Below are 22,933 nucleotides of genomic sequence, written 5' to 3' on the forward strand. Positions count from 1 at the left end.
GCCATCAACAATTCAACGCAACTTGGAAAAATTTACCCCATGTGACTAGCTTAAATATCATAGTTGATTCACGTGGATGCATGCCTCCATGCAGAAAGAAAAAAAAAAGGGAAGAAGAAAGATGATGATATAATAAGACAGGCGTGTGCAAAGCAGGAAGCTCAGTGCATTTTTGACACATTCTCTTTCCAAGCGCCATAGCAAAAACATATGCACATTCATATCTTTAGATGGAAACAGCAGCCATTGTATTCATGTAATGGTGTCTAGGGATATATCTTCTGTAAGTTTAGCAGGATATGGAATGACTACCTCAGAGATTTCCGAATAATGCAAATGAATTCCCCTAAGAAGTAGATGCCTTGCAAAAAGCAGAATGAAGTTATGGTGAGGAACAAAATACAATGGACAAATAATGCGGGATCAGTATAAAAATAAATTATTATTGCTCTCTGTTAAAAAAAGTCATTTGTATTTTATCTACATTAATGCGTATTTTTTTTAATGGCACACAAAAATTCTAACAGTTAAACTGGATTTGCATAACCCAAACTAAACTTTCAGAGTAGACTGAGAAAATTATGGTACTACGTGGCAAACTGAAGTCAGACACTCTGTTCCTGATTGAAGAAGTGTACAAATCATGGAAACTCTGAATTTATCAAGGCTAACATTTGAAGTTTCTTTGCCCACAATATCCTCTGAGAGGAATGCTTTGCTAAACAACCGAGGGATGCTGACGAACAGTTCTACCTCCCATTAGAGGTAAACGATTTTGTTTTTTTTCCTGTTTTGCTGAATAAACTACGTTACTTCCTCTTGTAGCTGAAAAAGGCTTCACTCCTCTACAGGATATCTGGGTAGAAAGGGTAAGATTCTTGGCTTTCTCTTTACACACTGAAAAAAACAGAACTTACAAATCTCTGTGAATTGAAAGCAACAAAGTGAACTTTTCTGCTGCTTCCACTGAAAATGTAGCTGTGGATCTGCTGCTATCTTACTTTTCGGGGAATATATTGTTATGAAGAATGGAGACTCCAGTGAGGTAATATCTATTTATAAGTTTAAGTGGGTAAAATGTTCATTGAAACTGTTGCTTGCTTTGTGAAAGGAAACGTGGCTGTCTAGATGGAAAGCTCCTTTCTCTACAATTGAATATGTCGTTGACAAAAACCAGGAGTCTAGACTTATATTAAACACTGCTCCTAACAATTCTGTGCTAAAATAGAAATTGTGGTTCATTAAATGCATTGCTTTTTCTGTGAGCAAAGGGGAAAAAAAACACCAAAGTTTTAAATCCATGGCTTATGTCAGCCAAATTAAGTGGCAATCAAATAGTAAATACATTTAAATACCTAAATCTTTTCATACGGTGAAACTTGACATGTTTTCTTGGATGGGACATTTTCCATGTGTACATTCTCGTGTGGGATGTGATGGCCTCAAATAGCACAAAAGGATTTTCATCAAACTGCGGAAGCTAAGCACAGCTGTCCAATCTCAGTGGAGCTGATTCTCAATTTACAAGGAACATTTCTATGGGTGTGTTTTTATGTTAAGAACATGGGAAATATTTTAGTAAGAAGCTCCAATTATTTGGCTGTATTTTTGAAAAAGAAATATTATTTTCACTTTCCTTACTTGAAAGAGCAAGAGCCCTTATTGCTGTTCAAAGTCAGCTAATTTCACAATTGGAATTTGGTTCTAAAATATAGAAGATTATAGCCAATATATAAAATTATATGTGGTCCTAGAGAAGTTAGTGTAAACCATTATAAGATCAGAAAAAAATCTCATCATGCTGCCACATAATGATATGAGCAAGTTAGTATATTATGTATTGAAATTTTTTGGATGAAAAAGTTGGGCATACTAAATTCCTTTTTAGTAAAGTGCCTCAGTGAACTATTTCCTGTGAAATATAAGAACAAAGACTTTATTGTATGCTTAGCTTTTTCCTCTGGAGGGGGGGGGAAATGTTACTAACAGCTGTAGACTACATGAGCATGAATCACAGGATGGCCCTATCTGTATATTGTGGTTGCCAAGTGGCACCATAATATTGGATATTGAAAGCAGCTCTGCCTAATCTCTCTGACCACAAGTATAGGTGGAGTTTTTCCTCTGTTGAAGTAGTTCCAGAATGACAGGGTGGGACAGTATATGAGCTGGCTAAAAAGCTGCATTGCTCCAGGGGATCTCCCAAAAAACTGTTCAAGCAATACTCCTTTAACAGACTTTCCTCAGAAACTGAGTTTTGGTGGAATTGTGAAAAGAAAGGATCTTCTCAGCAGATTTATAATCTCAGGATGGAGCTTGTTCTTCCTTTCAGTTGTTTTTTCCTCCTCACTTCAGTTCAATGAGGAGGAGACTAGTTACACAACAGATTGCCGAGACTATGGATGGTGGGGAAATTTGTGTATTCTGAAAATCAAAGTTTAGCCCAAAACTCATGATTAGTAGGGGTTAGGCACTTGATGAATTGGAGAGCTCTGGGGAAGAGGAGGATAGTCACTGGCTGACTCTGTGGGGATGTCTTGCTTTCTGCAGCTGTGGTTGTGGGTGTCCTAGAAGACAGAAATTACTACTAGATTTGAGACATTTTTCCACATAGTCAAGATTATTGATTATTCCAAATAGTAAACTGTTCATTGTCTGTAGTTTCTTGAGGTGTAAAACAATAACACACCACTAGAATTAGACTTCCAAATTGGCAACTGCTTAAGCATACGTGTTTGATGCAGGGAGAGCATATTATTTTGAGGCACCCCTGGTCTAATGTGTTTTATTGTACTCCATCTGTCAGCCTCAAACTAGAACTACCATTGTTAGTAATATTTTCCTAGAGGCTGCTAAAGTGCCACTCTAAATTACTATTTCTTGAAATGCAAATATTCCTGCCAGTGTTAGATTTATCATCTGGCTGTTCCAATGTTTTAAACGAGGAATGCTTGTATCTCAAAACATACTAAGTGATTCAAAAGAGGGAAATAAAAGCAAAGGAGATATTACTGGACAGTGTAAAGGGAAATTGGACGGAATACACAGATGATGCTTCTACGCCATACCTAGTCAAAAACCTGTGAACAGGGTAAACTTTTTTTCTTGTTCATGTTCTGAAAAATGTTTTGAGACTATTTCTTAAAATTAATCATGAAATTATTTTATTTTTACTGCATCAATGTCTATTCACAAGTTTATTTAAATCATGGGTTTCTATTCTAAAATTTATTTTAACTGACAAATAATAATTGTATGTGCACAATGTGATGATTTGATCTTTACATACATTTTAGAACGACTCAAACTAATTAACATACTCTCCAGTTAGGTCTCATCTTTTCTAGTAATAATATTTAAAATTGATCATTTTGGTCACTTTGAAACATACCATATAGTTTTATTCTGTGGCCACCATGATGTGCAATGTATCACTAAAATATATTCACCCTATCTAGCGAAGCTTTGTATTCTGGAGAATATCTTCCCTTGCTTCACTGTTTCCTATTTCTTACTCATCCTTTAGAAATCACTTTTCTACCTTAAGTTTCTACAAGATCAAGATGGTTTAGATTACACATGAACATGAAGTCACGCAGTATTTGTCTTTATGTGTCTGATCTATTTCACATAGTAAAATGTCCTTCAGTTTCATCCATGTTTCTGAGTGGAGGGCAAACTTCCTTTCATTAAGGCTGCGTGTGTGTGTGTGTGTGTGTGTGTGTGTGTGTGTGTGTATTGATACATTCAGATTTTCTTATCCATTTATTCATTACATTGCTTTTATAATACATTACTCCCTTGTTTAAAAAGATTTATTTTATTTTTGTTGGGAAGCCAGATTTCAGGAGAGAAGCAGAGACAGAAATGAAGATCTTCCAAGCATCCTCAACGGCTGGAACTGAGTCAGTCCAAAGCTGAGCCAATCCAGGACTCAGGAGCTTCTTCCATGTTTCTCAGGCAGGCACAGGGTCCCAAAGCTTTGGGCTGTCCTCTACTGGTTTCTCAGGCCTCAAGCAGCTTTCTGGAATGGAAGTGATGCAGCCGGGACATGAGCTAGTCCTTACATAAGATCCTGGCAGTTGTAAGGAGATGATTTAGCCACTAGGCAACCACAATGGGCTCACATTAATCCCCTTTTCACTGCTATAAAATGCCTGAGAGTGGATGATGTTTTAAGAGAAAAGAATCTGTTTTGCTTAGAGTTTTGGAGGATGAAATCCCAAGATCCAATACCCTCATTGGTTGAATCTTTGATTAAAGATGTAGAACAGATGATATCACAGTGGTAGTCATGCATGCAAAAGAGATCAGATGGTGAATAGGAAGTTAGATAAAGCAGAGATAAGTCAGTCTTGTTCTTTTATAACAAATGATTCTTTCAAAAACTACTGAAATTCCATAAAACCTAAATCAATTCCTTCTGAAGACACTGATCCAAATGCTCTATACACCTCACAATAGGTTCTACCTCTTCAAAATATTATCTTCTCTCAGCATGCATGCTGAGAACTTAACTTTCAACAACTGAATTCGTAGAGTTCAGATACAAACCGTATGTGAATACATATCTTACCTATTGTGAAAATAATGAAATGAATATGGAGCTACAGATTCTTATTTGAGATAATTATATCATTTTCTTCAGATACATACACAGAAGTGGGATGACTGGATCTCATACTATTTCTATTTTTAGTTTTCTGGGAACATTCCATACTGTTTTTCAAAATGGCTGAACTCATCAACAGTGTGTAAGTGTTCCATTTTTTGGCAAGATTTTCTTTACTGACTTTAGACTGAAGCAATGTTATGCATTTCTGTGAGCAAGTCAGAGGCAGGAGTTGACCTGGTCTTAAAAATCAAGCTTTCTGAATGTCTTGTTTCAGTGCTGGCTCTAGCAAGAGATTTAGTTCAGGGGCTGAAAAATGACCTCATAATTTTCCAGAGAGTTTTCTGAAGGTGTAATTGTATTTCCCAAAGCCAGAGAGCAATTTTTATGCCAAACAAAACCAAACGAAAAAAAAAAAAAAACTTCTTGATTGTATATCAACATTCATGACAATAAGTATCATGGAACGTTTCTGAAAAGTGTTTTGTATATGAAAAGCCAGATAACTTTTAATTGGTTTCTTGACTGAGCCTACCAAAGATGCATCAGTGTAGTTCAACAAGACTTAAAAAGTTTTTTTGAAATATTTTAGTCTTGTAAGAAGAAGTAAAAACTAATACAGAAATCATTGAGCACTCTTCACTCAGCTTTCCTAATAATAAGTAGTTGAAAATCTGCAGTACAATATCCAAACCACACTGTGTATTAACTAGATCACAGACAGACTTTATTTAGCTTTTCAACAAGTAACTGTTGTGACATTGACATCCCATATGGGCACTATTTCATCTCCCAAGTGCTCCACTTCTGGAACTGTTTCCTTCTAAGGGCCTGGGAACAATTTTGGAAGATTTTCAAAGTTTTTGGACCTCTGCTACCCATGTGAGATCTAGAAGAAACTTCTGGACGCTTCCGTCCTCCCGGCCCAGCCTTGGCTGCTATGGCCATCTGGGAAGTGAACCATCAGGTGAAAGATGCCTCCATCTCTCTGCCTCTTCCTTTGTCACAATTCCTTTCAAATAAGTGAGCGAGTGAGAGAGAGAGAGAGAGAGACAGAGAGACAGAGAGACAGAGACAGAGAGATCATCCATCTGCTAGCTATCTTTGCAAATGACTACAATGGCTGAGTCTAGGCCAGGCTGAAACCAGGAGCCTGTAGTTCCGTCTGAATCTCCCACCTGGGTGGCAGGGACCAAAATACTTGGACCATCTTCACTTAGTTTCTTAGTTCCATTAGCAGGAATTTGGATTGGAAGCAGAACAGCTGGAACTTGAGTGGGTGTTCCAATATGGGATACCAGTACTAAAAATGGTGACTTAACTCCCTGCACCAAAATGCTGGTCCTATTTCAGCCATTTTCACATACACTTATGTTTACGTGTGTATGGTTCAACAACATTTCTTAATTATTTTATGTTGAAAAATTAATTCATCTGCAATAATTGTACATTTTGTAGTATAAAATGTAAGTGTTTTAATGCATACATGCAATATAAGCAGGCCAGGCCATTAGTATTTCTATTTTCTTATCTTTGCTGCATTTGGAACCTACTAGTTCCTCTTTTCCAATCCTCTATACTATGTATAAAACATTACTAGGAATGATATTTATTTCGCTCTTCTGTGGAGCATGGAGTTTGTTACCAATATATGACTGTGTTTGGGACCCATTAACCAACTTCACTTTCTTCTGCCTCTCTACACATTCCCAAACCACTGTCACTCTTCTAAGTCAAGAAATTTCTTGACTTTCACATATATAACAGAGAACATGAGGTCTGTTATGATGTTATCATTGTCTTTCTGGGTCTAGCTTATTTTACTTTGCTGTATAATCTCAAATCCAATCCTTTTCTGCAAGTATCAGGAATATATCACATTTGTGTTCAATTATTTTAAAGAATATATTTATTTACTTGAAAAGCAGTGGGGGGATGAGAGAGAAATATTTCAACAGCTGATTTACTCCACAGATGCCCATAGCATCTAGGGCTTGAGCAGGCCAGTACCTCAATCTGGGTCTTCCATGTGGGTGACAGGGTCCCAAGCACTTGAGTAATCTTCTGCTGCCCTCACAGGCATATCAGCAGGGAGCTCATCAGAACTGGAGCAGGTGATGCTCTAAGCAATGCTCATATGGGTGTCCAACATTATAGGTCAACCTATTGTGCAAAACAGCAGCTTTTTTTTTTTAAAAAAAGAAACGATTTATCTTTATTTGAAAGGCAGTATGTTAGATGGAGGCAGAGTGTATATGTGGTCAGACAGATATATTCCAGCTGCTGGTTTACTTCCCAACTACCTGTAACAGCTAGGACTGAGCCGGGATGCAGTCAGGAACTCTTTATCTCTCACATGGATGGTAGTAATCCAAACACTTGAATTATAATTTGCTGCCTTCCCAAGCAAATTAGCAGGAGGCTGGTTCAAAGGTAGAATAGTCCAAACTTGAATTGGGCCCCACTGTGGGAAATAAACAAATGATAAGTTAACCTACTTCACAATATCCACAGTAGTAGTACATTTTCTTTATCCATTCATCCACTGATGGAAATCTATATTGATTATAAATAGCAATCAATATGAGAGTTCAAGTACTTCTTTCATGTATTGATTTCTTCTCCTCCAGATATACACCCCCAAAATGGGACAACTTAATGATATATTGAATCTTAATTTTGTTTTTCTTTCTTTGAAGAAACAACATACTCTTCACTCTAGTTGCTGTTGTAATACACATTTACATCAGTACTATAAATGTTTCTTTTTCCTATATCCTCATAATCTATCATATTCCACAATAACACATACACTTGACTACTATAAACATACAGACCTTAAAATAAATTACAGTGTTTCTTCCAGCTTGAATGTTGTTTTTTAATTCTTTTTTAGCTACTCTAATTGCTTATATTTCAATGTGAGTTATAGAGTAAGCTGGTACCTACAAAATCACATGCAGACAATTTTTATAGAAATTTTATTAAATATATTTATCAGAGTAGGGAAATTCACATTTGCACTTTATTGACTCTTCCAAAAATGAAAATATTATATTTCTCCACTTATATAAATATTTGATTATCAACATTTTATAGTCAGGCATATAAGTCCTGTGATGTTTGTTACATTGGCATCAAAATATTTCTTGGATATTTTTGAGATATTATAAATGGTTTTGTGTTTTTAATTTTATGTCTCACATGCCCTTGCGGCTACCATATAGAAATATAATTCATTTTTTGTATTAACATTATACCGCATAGTTTTTCTAAATGTATAATTATTTCTAAGACTTTTGAAGATTCATTGATAATTTCCACATGTATAATTATGTCACATGAAAACCGAAATAGGTTTTTTTAAATTCCTTTTTAATCTTTTCTTTATTCCCTTTCCTTGCCTTATTGTGTTGGCTACAATATCCAGGAGTATCTTGACCAAAAGAGGAGAGAATGAATATCATTATTTTGCTAGTGAATTTTGAAATAAGATCTAAATTTTTAATTCTTAAATATAACGTAACTGGGGGTGATTGGGAGATACTCTCAAGCTGAAGTAGATCCTCTTTATGTTAAACTGAAAGGGTTTGATGTTTTTGAAATGCTTTTATGCACTTGTTAATATGTTATGCATTGTTTTCTTCTCTTACACATTCATGTACTAGATTACATTGTGTGATTATGATTTCAATTTTGAGAAATTCTTATTTAGTTAAACATATTACACTATTTATGTGTTACACATATTTATGGGGATTCAGTGTTAAACTATTTTTTCCTTATGTATCAAGGAAACATTGGCCACATGAAATGCTTTGCAGAATACTCTTATTTTCTGCAAGTGCTTGTCTAGAACTTATGCTATTTCTTTACTAATATTTGTAATATTTGTAATACCTTACGGGCCTGATGATTTTTTGGAAGTTTCTGTCTGATTAATTCAGTTTGTTTAGTAGTTACAGTACTATTAAGATGATCTGTTTTATCTTTGGTTGGTTTGTTGATTTGAGATTTTTTAAGAAAATACATTTATTTCATCTAACCTGTCAATTTCATGTGCATAGACTAATTCACACATGGAATAATTCACAGTATGTGACTGTTTGTAAGGTTTAAAGTGACTTTTATTTTTGATGCTGGTAGTTTATACATTTTCCTTTTGTAAAATTTGCTGGTATTGCTAAAGGTTTGTCATTTTCACATGTCTTCAGACACATGTGATTTATGTTTGATTTATTTCCTCAATTATTTATCTTTCCCATTTTAGGGATTTCTCATCTTTATTATCCCATTCCTTCTGTGTGTATTATTTTTCATTAATTGCTTACTTAAAGTGAAAGTGTATATTATTGCTTTGACAAGTTTGTTATTTTCTAATGTAAGTTCCTAATGATCTCAATACACGTCTAAACAAGTTTAACTGTCTTTCACATATTTTGATATGTTATATTTTAACTTTCATGCAGATCGATGTGTAGTAGTATTTCCCACTAAACCTACTCTTTGACTATTGTAGTTAAAAGAAATGTGCCTTTTTATTTCTGAAGGTTTAGAAAAGTACTTATAGTCTTTTAACTTGAGCTTTAATGTATTATTGATTGGTTAAATTCCTAGATTGCCTTTCATATTGGTTCCATCATAGTGAGAGAATGCACCATGCATTTATTATTTTCCATGATACAATTTTGTAGGTTAACGGATTCTTCCCTGCACCTCCCCTTACTCCCCATCCCACTAAATCCCCCCATATCATCATAGTACTGTAGTCCTTCAGCAATAGTCACAAGTCCATCATTCTGCTCTTTAAGTGTATCATGGCACTACAGGTATAGGCAATGTTAGAAAATCTAATTTTATATTATGAAGGTGTATTTAACAGTTTCTTTGGGAGTCCTCCTTTATTTGAGAGTAGAGATGCATACTTCAGCATGTCTTCACTTCCTTGTATGCTTTGTCTCCATTACACAGTTAATCTATGAGAATGTATACATGTTTATGTGTATATCTATTTGTTTTGTATTTTGTGTTTAAATCACGGTTCACAGTAGCCAGACTAACTGAATCATTAGAGTTTGCCATTCAACTGGATAAACGTTATACAAGAACTTATTGCATAACCCAAGGCACATGACTTATTACAATCACTTTTCCTAGATGGATAGACAGATAATAGTTTGAATGCAATCTGTCTCTCAAAGGCTCACTAACTTGATACTTTGTCCTCCATTGTTTAATATCAGAGATTGAATATTGAAGAGGAAAAGCCTAGTGAAATTATGTTACTAATGACCCTTTCCTAAAAACGGACTACTTTAATTCTTCATTTTAAAAGATTTATTTAAATATTTGAAAGTCGAAGTTCAGAGAGAAAGACATAAAGAGAGGTCTCCCCTGGATTTCTCCAGTCCCCAAATCACCACAACTGCCAGGGATGGGCTAGGCTGAAAGTAAGAGTCAGGAGTTTCCTCTGAGTCTCCCATGTGGGTGCCGGAGTTCAAGCACTTTTGCTTTCTAACAAGTACATTAGCAGGGTACTGGATCAGAAGTGGAGCATCTGGTACTTGAACTAGTACCCATATGTAATGCCAGTGTCACAGGCACCAGCTTTATACGCTATGCCATAACACCGGCCTGTTGTCTAATTTTTGTTGGACGTTGAGTTACTTCCCACTAGAGTGAGTAGTTACAAAAGTAAAAGGCTTACTCCTCTCCACTTTCTGGCCTCCTGTTTTGCCATGTGACGCCTTCACACATTCTCCTACTACTGTGATGCTATCTTCTCTGAGGCTTTCACTAGGAGGCTTAATTGATAGAGGTACCTAATCTTGGGTGTTCACCCTCCAAAATGTGAGAAAAACATTTTATTTATATATATACATATATAAATATATATATACATGCGTATGTATATATATACATACACATGTATATATGTGTGTGTATATAAATATATATATAAATATATATAAATATATATATGTGTGTATATAAATATATATATACATATATATATATATACATATATATATATATATATATTTATATACACACACATACACACTTCACCCACTCTCTGCCCTTTTGTTTGGAACATTGATTAGTATCGGGTCCGGCACAGTAGTCTACTAGTTAAAGTCCTTGTCTTGCTTCTGCTGGGATCTCATATGGGCACCAGTTCTAATCCTGGCTGCCCCACTTCCCATCCAGCTCCCTGCCTGCAGCTTGGGAAAGCAATTGAGGAGGGCCCAAAAAGTTTTGGGACCCTGCACCCACGTGAGAGACCTGAAAGAGGCTCCAGGCTCCTGGCTTTGGATTGGCTCAGCTCCAGCCATTGTGGTCACTTGAGGAGTGAATCATCAGATGGAATATCTTCCTCTCTGTTCCTCCTCCTCTCTGTATATCTGACTTTGCAATAAAAATAAATGTATCTTCAGAAAATTTTTATTATTATATCTCCTCACACACACACACACATACACACAATTTTATTACAAAGAATTGTTTTATGTAATTGCAAGTGCTGCCTAACCAACTTTAAAATCTCTATGACAGATTTCAGAAATAAAATGGTTGTGTTCTTGGGAATGAGCATTTCAGTCCATATGTGGTATCACTTCTACAAAGAAATCTAAATTAAGGGTCCTCAATGGACTGAATCAGATTCATCTAGGACATTTATACTAACCTTCATTAAGTAATATAAATGAGAAGATGATGTTTGAGGTACCTATATTTCTCAGTCTTCAAATAAACAATTGTATAGGATATTTAAACAACAAAAATTATTCTGATTGGGCCCAGTGCAGCAGCCTAGCAGTTAAAGTCCTCACCTTGTATGCACTGGGATCCCATATGAGAGTTGGTTCTAATCCAGGCAGCCCAGCTTCACTTCAATTCTCTGCTTGTGGTATGGGAAGGCAGTCGAAGATGATCCAAAGCCTTGGGACCCTGCACCCATGTGGGAGACCCAGAAGAAACTCTTGACCCCTGGGTTCGAATTGGCGCAGTTCAGGCCATTGAGGTCACTTATGGAGTGAACCATCAAACGAAAGATCTTCCTCTCTGTCTCTCTCCTCTTCTGTGTTTATCTGACTTTCCAATAAAAGTAAATCAAACTTAAAAAAGTTAATGTGGGAGCTGTCAAGGGCTTATTTAAGAATCTGATCCAACATAGTAGAGTAAAAACAAAAAAAGAAATCTAAAGAATAGTTGTCCAGTATTATCTTTGAGTAGAGCAGCATACTTAAGGTACCTTCTGGCAGGCAGGAACAAAGAGGGCATCAATTGTGGGGCAAGTGCCAACACATGTCTAGTGTTCTCAGAAGAGCACAATGATATCTTTTCTCATTAAAGAGTACTGGAGTTTCCCTGGTAGTTGAGAAAGAGATAAGTAGGATGACAGAACCTACACTCCTGAAAATTCCAACAACCCTTGCTTCTATTGTAAATAATCACACAATTTTGGCTGCTGAGGAAGCCCACAATTTTTGCCAATATTGATCTTAGTTTTAAAGCTGCACCGAGAGCACGCCATTGAGTCTTCACTGGAGTCAAAACTTCTGCATGTTACTCAGCTAAGGCTATTATACACACACACATTGGGGAAGGTCTGTATCTGCTGGCTACTGTGGGCATTTAGGGAATGAACCAGTGAATAGTCGTTCTCTGACAGTGAATAGTCAATTGCAGAATGCTATAATATAATAATGCTACATAAATGGCATTTAGGTAATAGCAAACAATCAATCACAATGGAATATGAAAAGTAAAAAAAATGTGCAGATGAATAATAAGGAGAATGAATCATTAGTAGTAACAAAAAAGAGGGGGAAAAAAAGTCCAAAACTGAGCGACTTCTACCAAACAGTGAAAAGATAAACAGCAAACTTTCACTACCTTTCCCCCAAAAAATTAAAGGGGAAAACTTCTAATCTATTTTTTTCTGGTTTTAGCTTATTTTATTTATAGAAAATGAACGAATTGCACTTACTTCACAACACAGATTTAGAAGCACAGTGATACTTCCCATGCTACCCTCCTTCCTGCCCATGTTCCCACCCACCCTCTTCCTTCCTTCTTTTGTTTATTTTTGGATTTTTACAAAAGCATACTGTCAGTTCACTTCACAATCACAGGCTTAACATTTCATTAGAAAGAGAACCCCTCAAACAGCAAGTAGGAAAAAAAACCTACTGTTCAAGAGTATGGACAAAGGTTGTAAATATGTGAATTTCACTCAAAAAGATTGCATTTTTGTACCGTTTGTGTCAGTCCCTACAGATCAAGAAAAACATGATATGTTTCTTTTTAGGACTGGCTTATCTCCATAATCATAGTAGCTTTCACTTGCATCGTTTTCAAAAAGTTGCAAAAGACAGGATTTCGTTATTTATATGGCTGAGTAGTTTTCTATAGTTTATGTGTACAACATTGTCTTTATTCAGTCACCTTTTGATGCATATCTGGATTGATTCATATCTTTTTAAATTTTATTTATTATTATTATCATCATCATCTTTTTATGGTACAGTTCCATAGGCCCTGGGATTTCCCTTACCCCTTTCCCAAGTCCCCTCCTCCCAAGTGATTTCACCTATATCATTACAGCGATATAGTTCTTCATAGACAGTCATATATCCATCTTTGATCTGGAAGTGGAGATGCATCCTGTGTTGTATCCTCATGTCCGGATGTGACAGTCTCCGTTACACAGTTCTATGCATCCCCTTAAATGAAAAGCCACAATGCAAAATCAAGAATAGGAAGAAAAATAGAATTTGACAATGCCATGAAGTTAAGCAACATGCTATTGGATATGATAGTCTCCCTTACAGTTACTGTACATCCCTTAAATAAAAAATCACAAAACAAAATCAACAACAGGAAGAAAAAAAAAGGAACTGAAAACGACATGAAGTTAAATAACATTCAACTGAATAACTAATGTGTCGTTGAAGAAATGAAAAAGAAAATCAAGAATGTTCTTAAAGACAATGATGTCGCTGCATGATCTGCAAGTCAGTAAAGAATTTAATGAGAAAATGTTTTAAGAGATGAAACTGGGCCTGGTACGATAGCGTAGCAGCTAAAGTCCTTGCTTTGAATGCACCTGGATTCCATGTGGGCGCCAGTACTAATCCCAGAAGCACCGCTTCCCATCCAGCTTCCTGCTTGTGGCCTGGGAAAGCAGTCCAGGATGGCTCAAGGCCTTGGGACCCTGCACCTGCGTGGGAGACCCAGAAGAAGCTCCTGGCTCCAGGCTTTGGATTGGCTCAGCTCCAGCCGTTGCGGCCGCTTGGAAGTGAATCATCAGATGGAAGATTTTCCTCTCTGTATATCTGACTTTCCAATAAAAATAAATATTAAAAAAGAGATAAAAACTAAAAAAATGAAACATCAAAAATGAAACTTCAAAATCCACGAGATAGAGTTTCCACTGATCTTTGTTGGTGAAATGTGTCTCCTGTAGATAACAAATAAAGGGGTTTTGTTTTTTTAATCCAGTCTATTAATTTATATTGTTTGATTGATGAGTTTAATCCATTTGCATTCAGGGTTAATATGAATGGGTGGTAATTTGATCCTGTCATTTTTTGCAATGGGTTGTTAATTTAGCCTTCTTTTGTTATTTTACTGGGATGTTCTTCACATTTGCCTTTGGTGTTGGTGGTGTTGGAAGAGGAATCTTCTCTGTCAAAAGAACATCTTTATATATTCTCTGTAGGGCAAATTTAGGAGAGGCATATTCTTTTAAATTTTCATTCCTATGGGAGAATTTAATTTCATTTTCAAAGATGAAGGAGAGCTTTGCTGGGTACGTTATGCTGCACTGACACTTCTTTTTTTTTTTTTTTTGCTTTTAGAATCGGGAATATGTCTCTCCATTCTCTTTTGTCTACAGAGATTCCTGTGAGAGGTCTCCTGTGAATTTAGCTGGTATTCTTTTATATGTCAATTTGTTTTTTTTCACCTGCACATTTAAGGATCTTTTCCTTATGTTCCATGGAAGAGGGCTTGATTATCATGTTGTGGTGAAGATCACTTTTGGTCAAGCCTGTTGGGAGTTCAGTGCCTCTCGTGGATGTTGCTTCCCAATTCTTTCTCTAGATTAGGGAAATTTTCCTTTATTATTTTATTAACTACTTTTTTAAACCCAGCATGTCTTTCTGCACCTTCTGAGACTACCATAACTCTTATATTTGGCGGTTTAATAGTGTCTTTCAGTTCTTGAATACTTTTTTTTTTTTTAGCTTGACCCAGCCCTGCTTCCAACTTTTAGTTTGTTTCCCCTGGTGACAGGAAATATCTTCCAATTCTGAGATTCTTTCTTATGCGTCCTTCATTCTATTTTTGAGACTCTTCACTATATTATTAATTTGCTCTAATGTATTCTTAATTTCTGATATATCAGCTTTCACTTGATTCATTTCCTACGTGGCATGTTCCTTAAATTTCTTGAAATCGTGCGTTACATGCTTCTCTTTGTTGATAAGAAGCTTTATAACAATTGTTCCATTCTCTCAATGTCTTCCACAATTATCTGTGAGGTTGGCAAAGGCTTTTTTTTTCTTCCTTTGCAGGGGAATCTTCACTAATATCCATTGCGCTTTTGTCTCCTCTTTTGCTCTCGGTGATTGTGCTTTGGCTGGCAGATTCTTCTTGGGGCAGGGCAGGTTTCTAACTTGTCTTTGTTTGCCACCACTTGTGCCACTCCCTACAGCGAATTCCGGGTCTGGGTTCTTATGTTAGATTTCCACCATGGTCTCCATAGCCCCAGCTCCTACCTCATCACTCTCTATCTCCTGTGATGCTATGCTGACGCTGCCCCATTGTCTTTACGACCTTTCTCCCACTTGCAGTTTGGGAAAGTTCCCAGGATTAGAGACACACACTGAGTCCTATATAGCTAGGTTGTTAATGTCTGATCTTGACTGAACCTCTTGGCCATTATGTCTTGGGGCCACACAAACCTATTTTAACCTGTATGATGCCAAAGTCAGTATTATTTTCCCTATGGAACCATTGCAATGCACTGAGCTCAGTGATTTCGCTCCCAGCTCAGCACTGTGCAGCTCACTGTTTTCTGTGTAGTCTTAATTCCTTTGCCACACTAAAAAATGTCACCTGATGTGTCACTACTAGAGTTTTTGATCTGCTGGCTGTCAGTTCCGAGGGATACCCTGACCTATCTTGGTTAGAACGTGTCTGATGCCACATTATTGCAATTCACTGAGCCAGAAATGAGTTCACTCCAAGCTCAGTGCATGTTCAGTCCCGTCCTGTAGCCTTTATCTCTCTAGACAAAATGGTGCCCGATACAGCTCTAGGGGATAGGATCGGCTGTGAAATCCATCCTGTTCTGGCACCTCTGTCTGGGACCTTCACTCTGTCTCTCCTCCTGGTCAAATCAAACAGACCAGCAGGACGGGCAGTTCTTTGTCTGGGTTTGCCTCCTGAGCTTCTGGTGATTGTCTCTTCTCACCTTGTTGCTGGTAGGTTTCTGGCTGTGGCTGTAGTTCAGATCACTGCTCGCTGAATGCCCCGTGGAAGGGGCTGAATGCCCCTGGGGTATCAGTCACTGCAGCGCCACACCATTGTGTCCGTTGCTTTCCAGTATTTGTCAGTCTCCAGGTGCCCCTCTGCTGTTGTTCTGTTCTCTCCTTTTTCCTGGAATGTACCCTTTCTGCTTCACACTGGCTAATTATTCTCCATCTGTTTAAACATGTGCTTACCTTATTCCACTGTCTTGATTCTCCTGATTCCATACCTTATTAGAAATTGAGCTATATATATGGGTGTTCAAGGAGCTCTCTTATATTCTGATTTCATTTCATTTGGGTTTAGTACCAGAAGTGGGATGGCTGGGACACATAGCACATTTATTTCCAGTTCTATCAACAATGTCCAAATTGTCTTCCACAATGGTTGTACTAAAGGCCATTATTGCTTCTACACCAAAGCAAGCCAGGCAAAGACACTACAAGAAAACTCCAAGCAAATATCTCTGACAAGTATAGTTTCAAATATCTTCAATCCAATACCAGCAAATCACATTTATTAGCATATCATTGAAATCATAATTTATTCATCAAGTGCAATTTATCCCTGGGACGAAAGAATGATTCACAATATACAACTCAACGAATACAACATGCCATGTTAACAAAAGGAAGAAAAATTTCAAAAGATACAGAAGAAGCATTTGATAAAATTCAACATCCTTTCATGATAAAACTTTTTTTGGAGATTTATTTGTTTTTATTGGAATGGTATATCATATTTGCAGAAAAATAAAAAGAGAGAGAGACAGAGGAAAGTCTTGCATTCCTTGGTTCACTCCCCAAATGGCTGCAATGGTCAGAGCTGAGCTCCTCTGAAGCCAGGAGCCAGAAACTTCCTCCAGGTCTCCCATGTGGGTACAGGGTCCCAAGATTTTGGGCCATCCTTCACTGTTCTCCCAGGCCACAACCAGGGAGCTTAGTGGGAAGTGGAGCAGCTAGGGCATGAACTGGAGCCCATATGGATCTGGGGCTTGCAAGTGAGGATTTAGCCATTCAGTCAACATGCTAGACTTGACAAAATTCTCAATAAAGTCACTTGTGCATGACATACCCAGATGTTCATGGAAGATATGGCAGTACATTGGGGCCTGCAGAGGACATCTGGTACTATTGAAGGGGAAGAGTGGCAGAACAAATTTGACAACTACCCCAGCCAAGCATTGACAGCAAATATCTGGGTGAATGGAGACTCTAAGGAGGACTATGTCAGCTGATGGTACATGGAAGGATTTCCTCATGCTTGGATCAACAGCATTTCAGAACTATTGAAACCACTTGAGCAGAAACCTTGGAGCACGCTCCACGTCAGGGACCATGGGATGATATCTGGTGGCTGTTCCCCACCCCTGGACATTGGGACGCTGGGTGTGGTTTTTCCCCTGATCCCCTCCAGTCCCCAGATACAGGAAGAAGAAATAAAAAATTTTGAAACAGTGCTCTCACCCACTTTCCCTTAACCCTCAATCCTTCCCACTCTCATTAACTATGTAAACATCATAAAAATTAAAATATCAAATTTACTATTAAAGAAATATACCCTAGCATAATAAAGTCCACGTCACAAACACATTGCTATTATGATACTCATCCTAATGATGAAAAGTTGAACACATTTCCTCTAATATTAGGAATAGAACATTCTGATCTGTCATCTTTAGCAGATATTTTCAACGACTTCTGCCACTGCCCATTGCATATTTTCATTTTCTTCAGCAAGTATTTTGTCTTTCCCTTGTTCTTTTCTTTAGGGCAGTAAGCCAAACTTTCATTTGTCCCTCAGTATTATAGCTTATTAAACATCTTCCCTGACTTTAGACATTGTAGTTTTCATTAACTTTTCTCAGAGATCTTGATAGCACTAAGACTTCATAAAGGGACATTCTTCTACCCAGACATGCTGTTCCTTAAACCAGTAAACTCTTCCTTACCTAGGTTACAACCTAGGTAGCAACCTGTTTTAATCTGTCTTTAATTAGTATAATGAGAGCAGATTATTTTCTATGAACAAAATTTGTTTTAGTTAATAGTTTTGGAAGTGGGAAGTCTATGAATCTTACCTGGTGATGTTCATGTTGCTAGAAGAGTCTCAAGGTAAGAGACAAGTAGCATGTCCAGCCTTATTTTTAATGACACTAAATTGCAATTGTTAAGATGCCATCATATTGAACTGATATTAACAATTCATATTTTTGAAAGTCCTGCCTCCTAAATATCACATTGGACTAAATTTCTACCATCTTAATATCATTAACATATGATTTGGTGTTAAAGTCCTGAATGATTTTGGAAAACAAACCATATTCAAACTATAGCATAACCCAATTTCCCCCTTATAATCAGAATCACAGTAAGTGAGGTCAGCAGGCCATTATCTTATTTGCCTTTGCCTTAGAGATGTAAGTTACTCAGTATCATGGAAAACAATAACAATAAAAAGTTTTTAAAAGTGTTTAAATGGTAGTTTCAAACTTCCAGTTTAGTGGTGTCATTGTCATGTTTCTACAGAAGTCTTTCCTCCCTTTCTGATTCATATCCACATAGTAAAAGCCAAAGTTGTAAAGATAGGGAACAAATATTTTGCTAGGACGTCACTGAAACCAATAGTGAGTTATGTCACTCCCATTTACATCCCTTTGATTATTGGATTCATGAATGGTGAGTATGGGTGAAACCACCAGAGCACCTATGCAACAGCAGAGGCAAGACTCCTGAAGACTATAGCTTTAGGCTTGCAAAATGTTTCCACTTAGTTTATGCTATAATCAAGTCTTTATACTGTCATTGCAGTTCAAAAGTCATTCTAATCCATTGCATTGGGATCCTGGGGAACACGAGAAGAATATCGAAGCCTTAATTTCTGTTACTCCACACAAAATAATGGGTGGCACAGAGGGAATACAAGTTCATATCAGACAGGGCAAGCATTTAGTCTAGTGATTTTCCACTAGGAATTCCTGCATCCTATATTGGAGTACATGGACTGAAGTTCAGGTTTACCTAGCTTCCTAGTAATATGCACCCTGGGAAGCAGCAAGTGATGATTCAAGCTCTGAGTCGCTGCTACCCATGTGGGAGATTGGGTTTGTATCCCTAGCATATGGATTCCAGCTGTTGTGGAATTTGAGCAAGAGAATAGAAATATCTCTCTCTCTCTCTCTCTCTCTCTCTCTCTCTCTCTCTCTCTCTCACACACACACACACACACACACTAAGATAAATAAGATAAAATAAAATAATAAGTGAAAATTTAAAAAGAGTGACTGCATGCTCTAATGAGAAAACAGTGATTCTCTATTCATGAACTCAAGATAGAGGTCAAATAAGTCTGCCGTAAGGCTGATCAACATACTAAGCCAATTACTTGATATTGTTCTCCTTTGGTGTAGTTTTGGCTAATCAGGAATAATTTTACACAAATTAGTCTTGGTAACTGGAGAAGAGTGTTTCAGAGCTCATATATTGATTCTGTTCCAGCAACTGTGATCAATTGGTCATGAGTAGATTTTTCAGTTAGTATAGTTGGTGAAAGAAATTCACTTGTATTCACAGTCCGTCATCCTATTCATTTGATTATTGAACATTCCTATATTAAGGGCAGACTTTGCTCAACATTCACGAAGGACACAGATGTAATCACAATAATATTCAGATAGCTTTTACCCACATTTACCTGTCACTATTATACAATCTTGTTTTTCTAGAACTCCATCAAAATCATTGACTATGGCACAAGGTTTGGCATGCACTTGTACTTTCTGTCATTTCTTTTTGTGATCAATATGAGCAACCAAGTGTACTACTTGTATTCTTCCCATTGAAAGTGTTTGCCTTTGTAATAAGAATATAATAAGGACAACATATATTTCACACAAGTACAAAATTAAATGTGGGTACTTTCTGAATGTCTTCTCCAGCTACAGAGCACATAATTTCTCATTATGCATTTAATAAAAGTGTGTTGAACATGAAAAAAAAAGAAAGTGTTTGCCATAACTGCACATCTTCATAGATGTCCACAAAGAGACTATGTAAAGGTTGCAACTATCTACTTGGCAGTAGTACTGGTAAATCATGCAAAACCATCTGTAATCCTGGACAGAGCTATGTCTTCTTAAATCAACTGCTTGAGGGGAATTATCCCATAAGACCGTATTGGCTGTAAAAAAGAAGACAATGTGGCAAGAGTGGTGGAGGGGAGAAGAGCATTTGGGACATTTTAAGCAAAGTGCTTTTTTTTTATGATGTACTCTTCATCCTTGGTCCTGTATTCACTTCTATATGATAAATAGAGCACTGTTGTGTGCTACAGGAGTATATTTTCTGTATTTTTTTATTCCAGATTCCTTGCCCTTGTGTGAGATTAGAATTTCAAGTTGCCTAAGAAAGGTGCATAAATGAAATCAGGATTGATTTAAAAGTGATATAGAAAATGAGAAAATATTCACATACGTGGGGGTCAACCTGAGGAGGAAAGCTCCCAATGAGAGGAAAAGAGAGGTGCCCACAAGGACAGAACATGTGAGAGAAGACAAGAAAAGGAAGGACAGAGCAGTGAAAAAAGAAAAAAAAAGGACTTGTCCCACTTTCAAAGTTCTACTTGTTAAAAGATTTACTTTTTATCATTGTTTACTTGGAAAACAGAATTTTAACCACACTGATAAAGGAGACAGATGGAGACAGAGAGACAGAGAGAGAGAGAGAGAGAGAGAGAGAGAAAGTGCTCAGCCAAGGCTGAGGTTAGGTGCCTGGAATTCCATCTGGGTTTCTCCCACGGAAAATGATCACAATTACTTAGGCTGTTTTCTGCTGTTTTGGCAGATGCTTGGAAGGGAACTGGGTCTAAAGGAGAGCAGCCTGGACTCAAATTGGAGCCCTGATATGATGTCATCATGAGTAGTGTTTTAACCCTCTATACTACAACAGCAATCCTGAGCACTTCCTTTTATGCAATAATGGGTTGCTCCCTAACTGAATATACAAGTAGGGTGATGTTTGGGTGGAGTTTAGTGTGACTGAAGTTTTCTGGGAGCTTTTTGATGCCTTCATGTGGAGCTTAACTCACATATGTTCATTACGGTGCCTCTTCCTTCCCGGTCCTGGATGTGGTGCTGGTACATCCTGGAAAAGCGAACATACCAGTTCACTGGATAAAGGTGTGGAGATACAGTGCCAGACTATAGAGAAAGAAATTTTGAGAAAATCCCCAGTTCATTTGTTTCTACTTAACTCCCTGCCTAATTCTTCCATGTAAACGTGCATACCAAATTTATAACTTAGGGGTCAAGTAGCATCTAGTTTTCTGATGAATAGTTGAGGTGGCATGCTTATTGACCCATAGTTTCATATTCAGTAACCAATAAGGCCTGGTAGAAAACCATATATTTTTAAGAACAGTACTTATCTGCACTGAATGACAAGGCTTTTCTGTAAATTCGAAGTATCTATATGATTCAAAGATAGGGCTCCTTCAAAGGTTCCAAACACCAGCTTTATCTTCAAATAACATTTTAAACATCATATCTTGCAATCCCGTGATACACAAATAGCAGAATATTGGACTTTTAACTCTTGCTGAAGGACTATGTTGGTCTAACAGTATAGGAGAAAACTGTAGGGGAGAATGGGGAGGGAGAAAGGGGAGGATCCCTGTAAATACAAAATTATGTCATGGAAAAATTTTTTTAAATCATCAGATCTGTTAAATTATATGAGGCAAGTGGTAGAATATTTTGCACACTAGTCTCAATTTATTGAGGAGCCTTTCTTGTTTTTTTGTTTTTTTTAATCTATTTTATTGTATTGTTGTTGACAATCTTTACATAGTTAATTACAGTTAAAGAAAAAAAAAGGTTCAGGGGGATAGGGAAGTGGGTAATACTATTATGTCCATATTGTTTCCATCATGTATCTGAGGTAAAGGGGGATATTGAGGGAGAAGCCCACCCGGTTTCCCGCCCACCCCAAGTCCCGGATGTGGGGCATGCTCTGAGACATTTGCTCAAGTGGTGTTAATAGTTCTCCAGTTATGAATCGCTGCCAGTTTCGCTCGATGAGGTCGTCCACTGATTGATATGGTCCATCATAAAGTCTCCGTTTGCCCCATATTTCGCTGCCAACATATAGCTGAGATGAATGGTGGATCTGTTCTGTCTTCTGTCTTTTCTTGGTTAGAGTTCTGAGTCCAGCAGTTCGATTGGGGAGATCTCCAAAGAAACTTTGAGGTATTCCCAGACTACTTTCTTGTATGTTCTAGCAAGCACAGGGCCCGGCACAGACCATCAACCCGATCAGCTGGTGGTTTCAATTGCTGGGTTGGTTCTGTTTTCGGTCCCGAGTTGCACTGGAACCAATGGGTGTTGTAGTCCAGTCTGGTTCGGCCCTTACATCAACCAGTGGGAGCTGCAGCCTAGTCGGGGCGACCCACAATAACCCCCACCAGGCCCGCCCCCTACCCTGGTTTGCCAGTATGTGTAGCAGAAGACCAGTCTGTCCCCTATCCCATTTGGCTCTGGTACTTGTCAATGGGTATTAAAGCTTAGTTCCATCTAACCAACTCAACCATCCAGCCCTCACGGGTGTTGTTGAGTACCTCTCTATCTAGCCATCCCATCCCTCGTCCTAGTTTTCATGCCCTCCCACGGGAATAGTGATCCAAGAAGGGGGAACCCACTTTTTCCCTCCCAGGTCTCTCTGTCCCGGTTTATGCACTCTTTATGTGGTTCTGTGATTTGACTTGACAGAATTAGTCCCCAGTGCC

At 37.6% G+C, this 22,933-nt stretch overlaps 1 protein-coding gene across 3 annotated transcripts in view; it reads left to right on the top strand.

Moving 5' to 3' along the window:
* Positions 1-546: 546 nt before the first annotated feature.
* The window catches only part of LOC101525129 (putative P2Y purinoceptor 10), a 45,127-nt gene continuing 22,740 nt past the window's right edge, over positions 547-22,933 (top strand). Inside the window, exon 1 of one of the 3 annotated variants that reach the window (XM_058658853.1) lies at positions 547-765. The gene's annotated coding sequence lies outside the window, so the exon portion shown is untranslated. The other 2 variants (XM_058658854.1, XM_004592805.2) reach the window with 2 other exon arrangements.

The sequence above is a fragment of the Ochotona princeps genome, chromosome X, assembly GCF_030435755.1.
Source record: "Ochotona princeps isolate mOchPri1 chromosome X, mOchPri1.hap1, whole genome shotgun sequence".
Taxonomy (NCBI): domain Eukaryota; kingdom Metazoa; phylum Chordata; class Mammalia; order Lagomorpha; family Ochotonidae; genus Ochotona; species Ochotona princeps.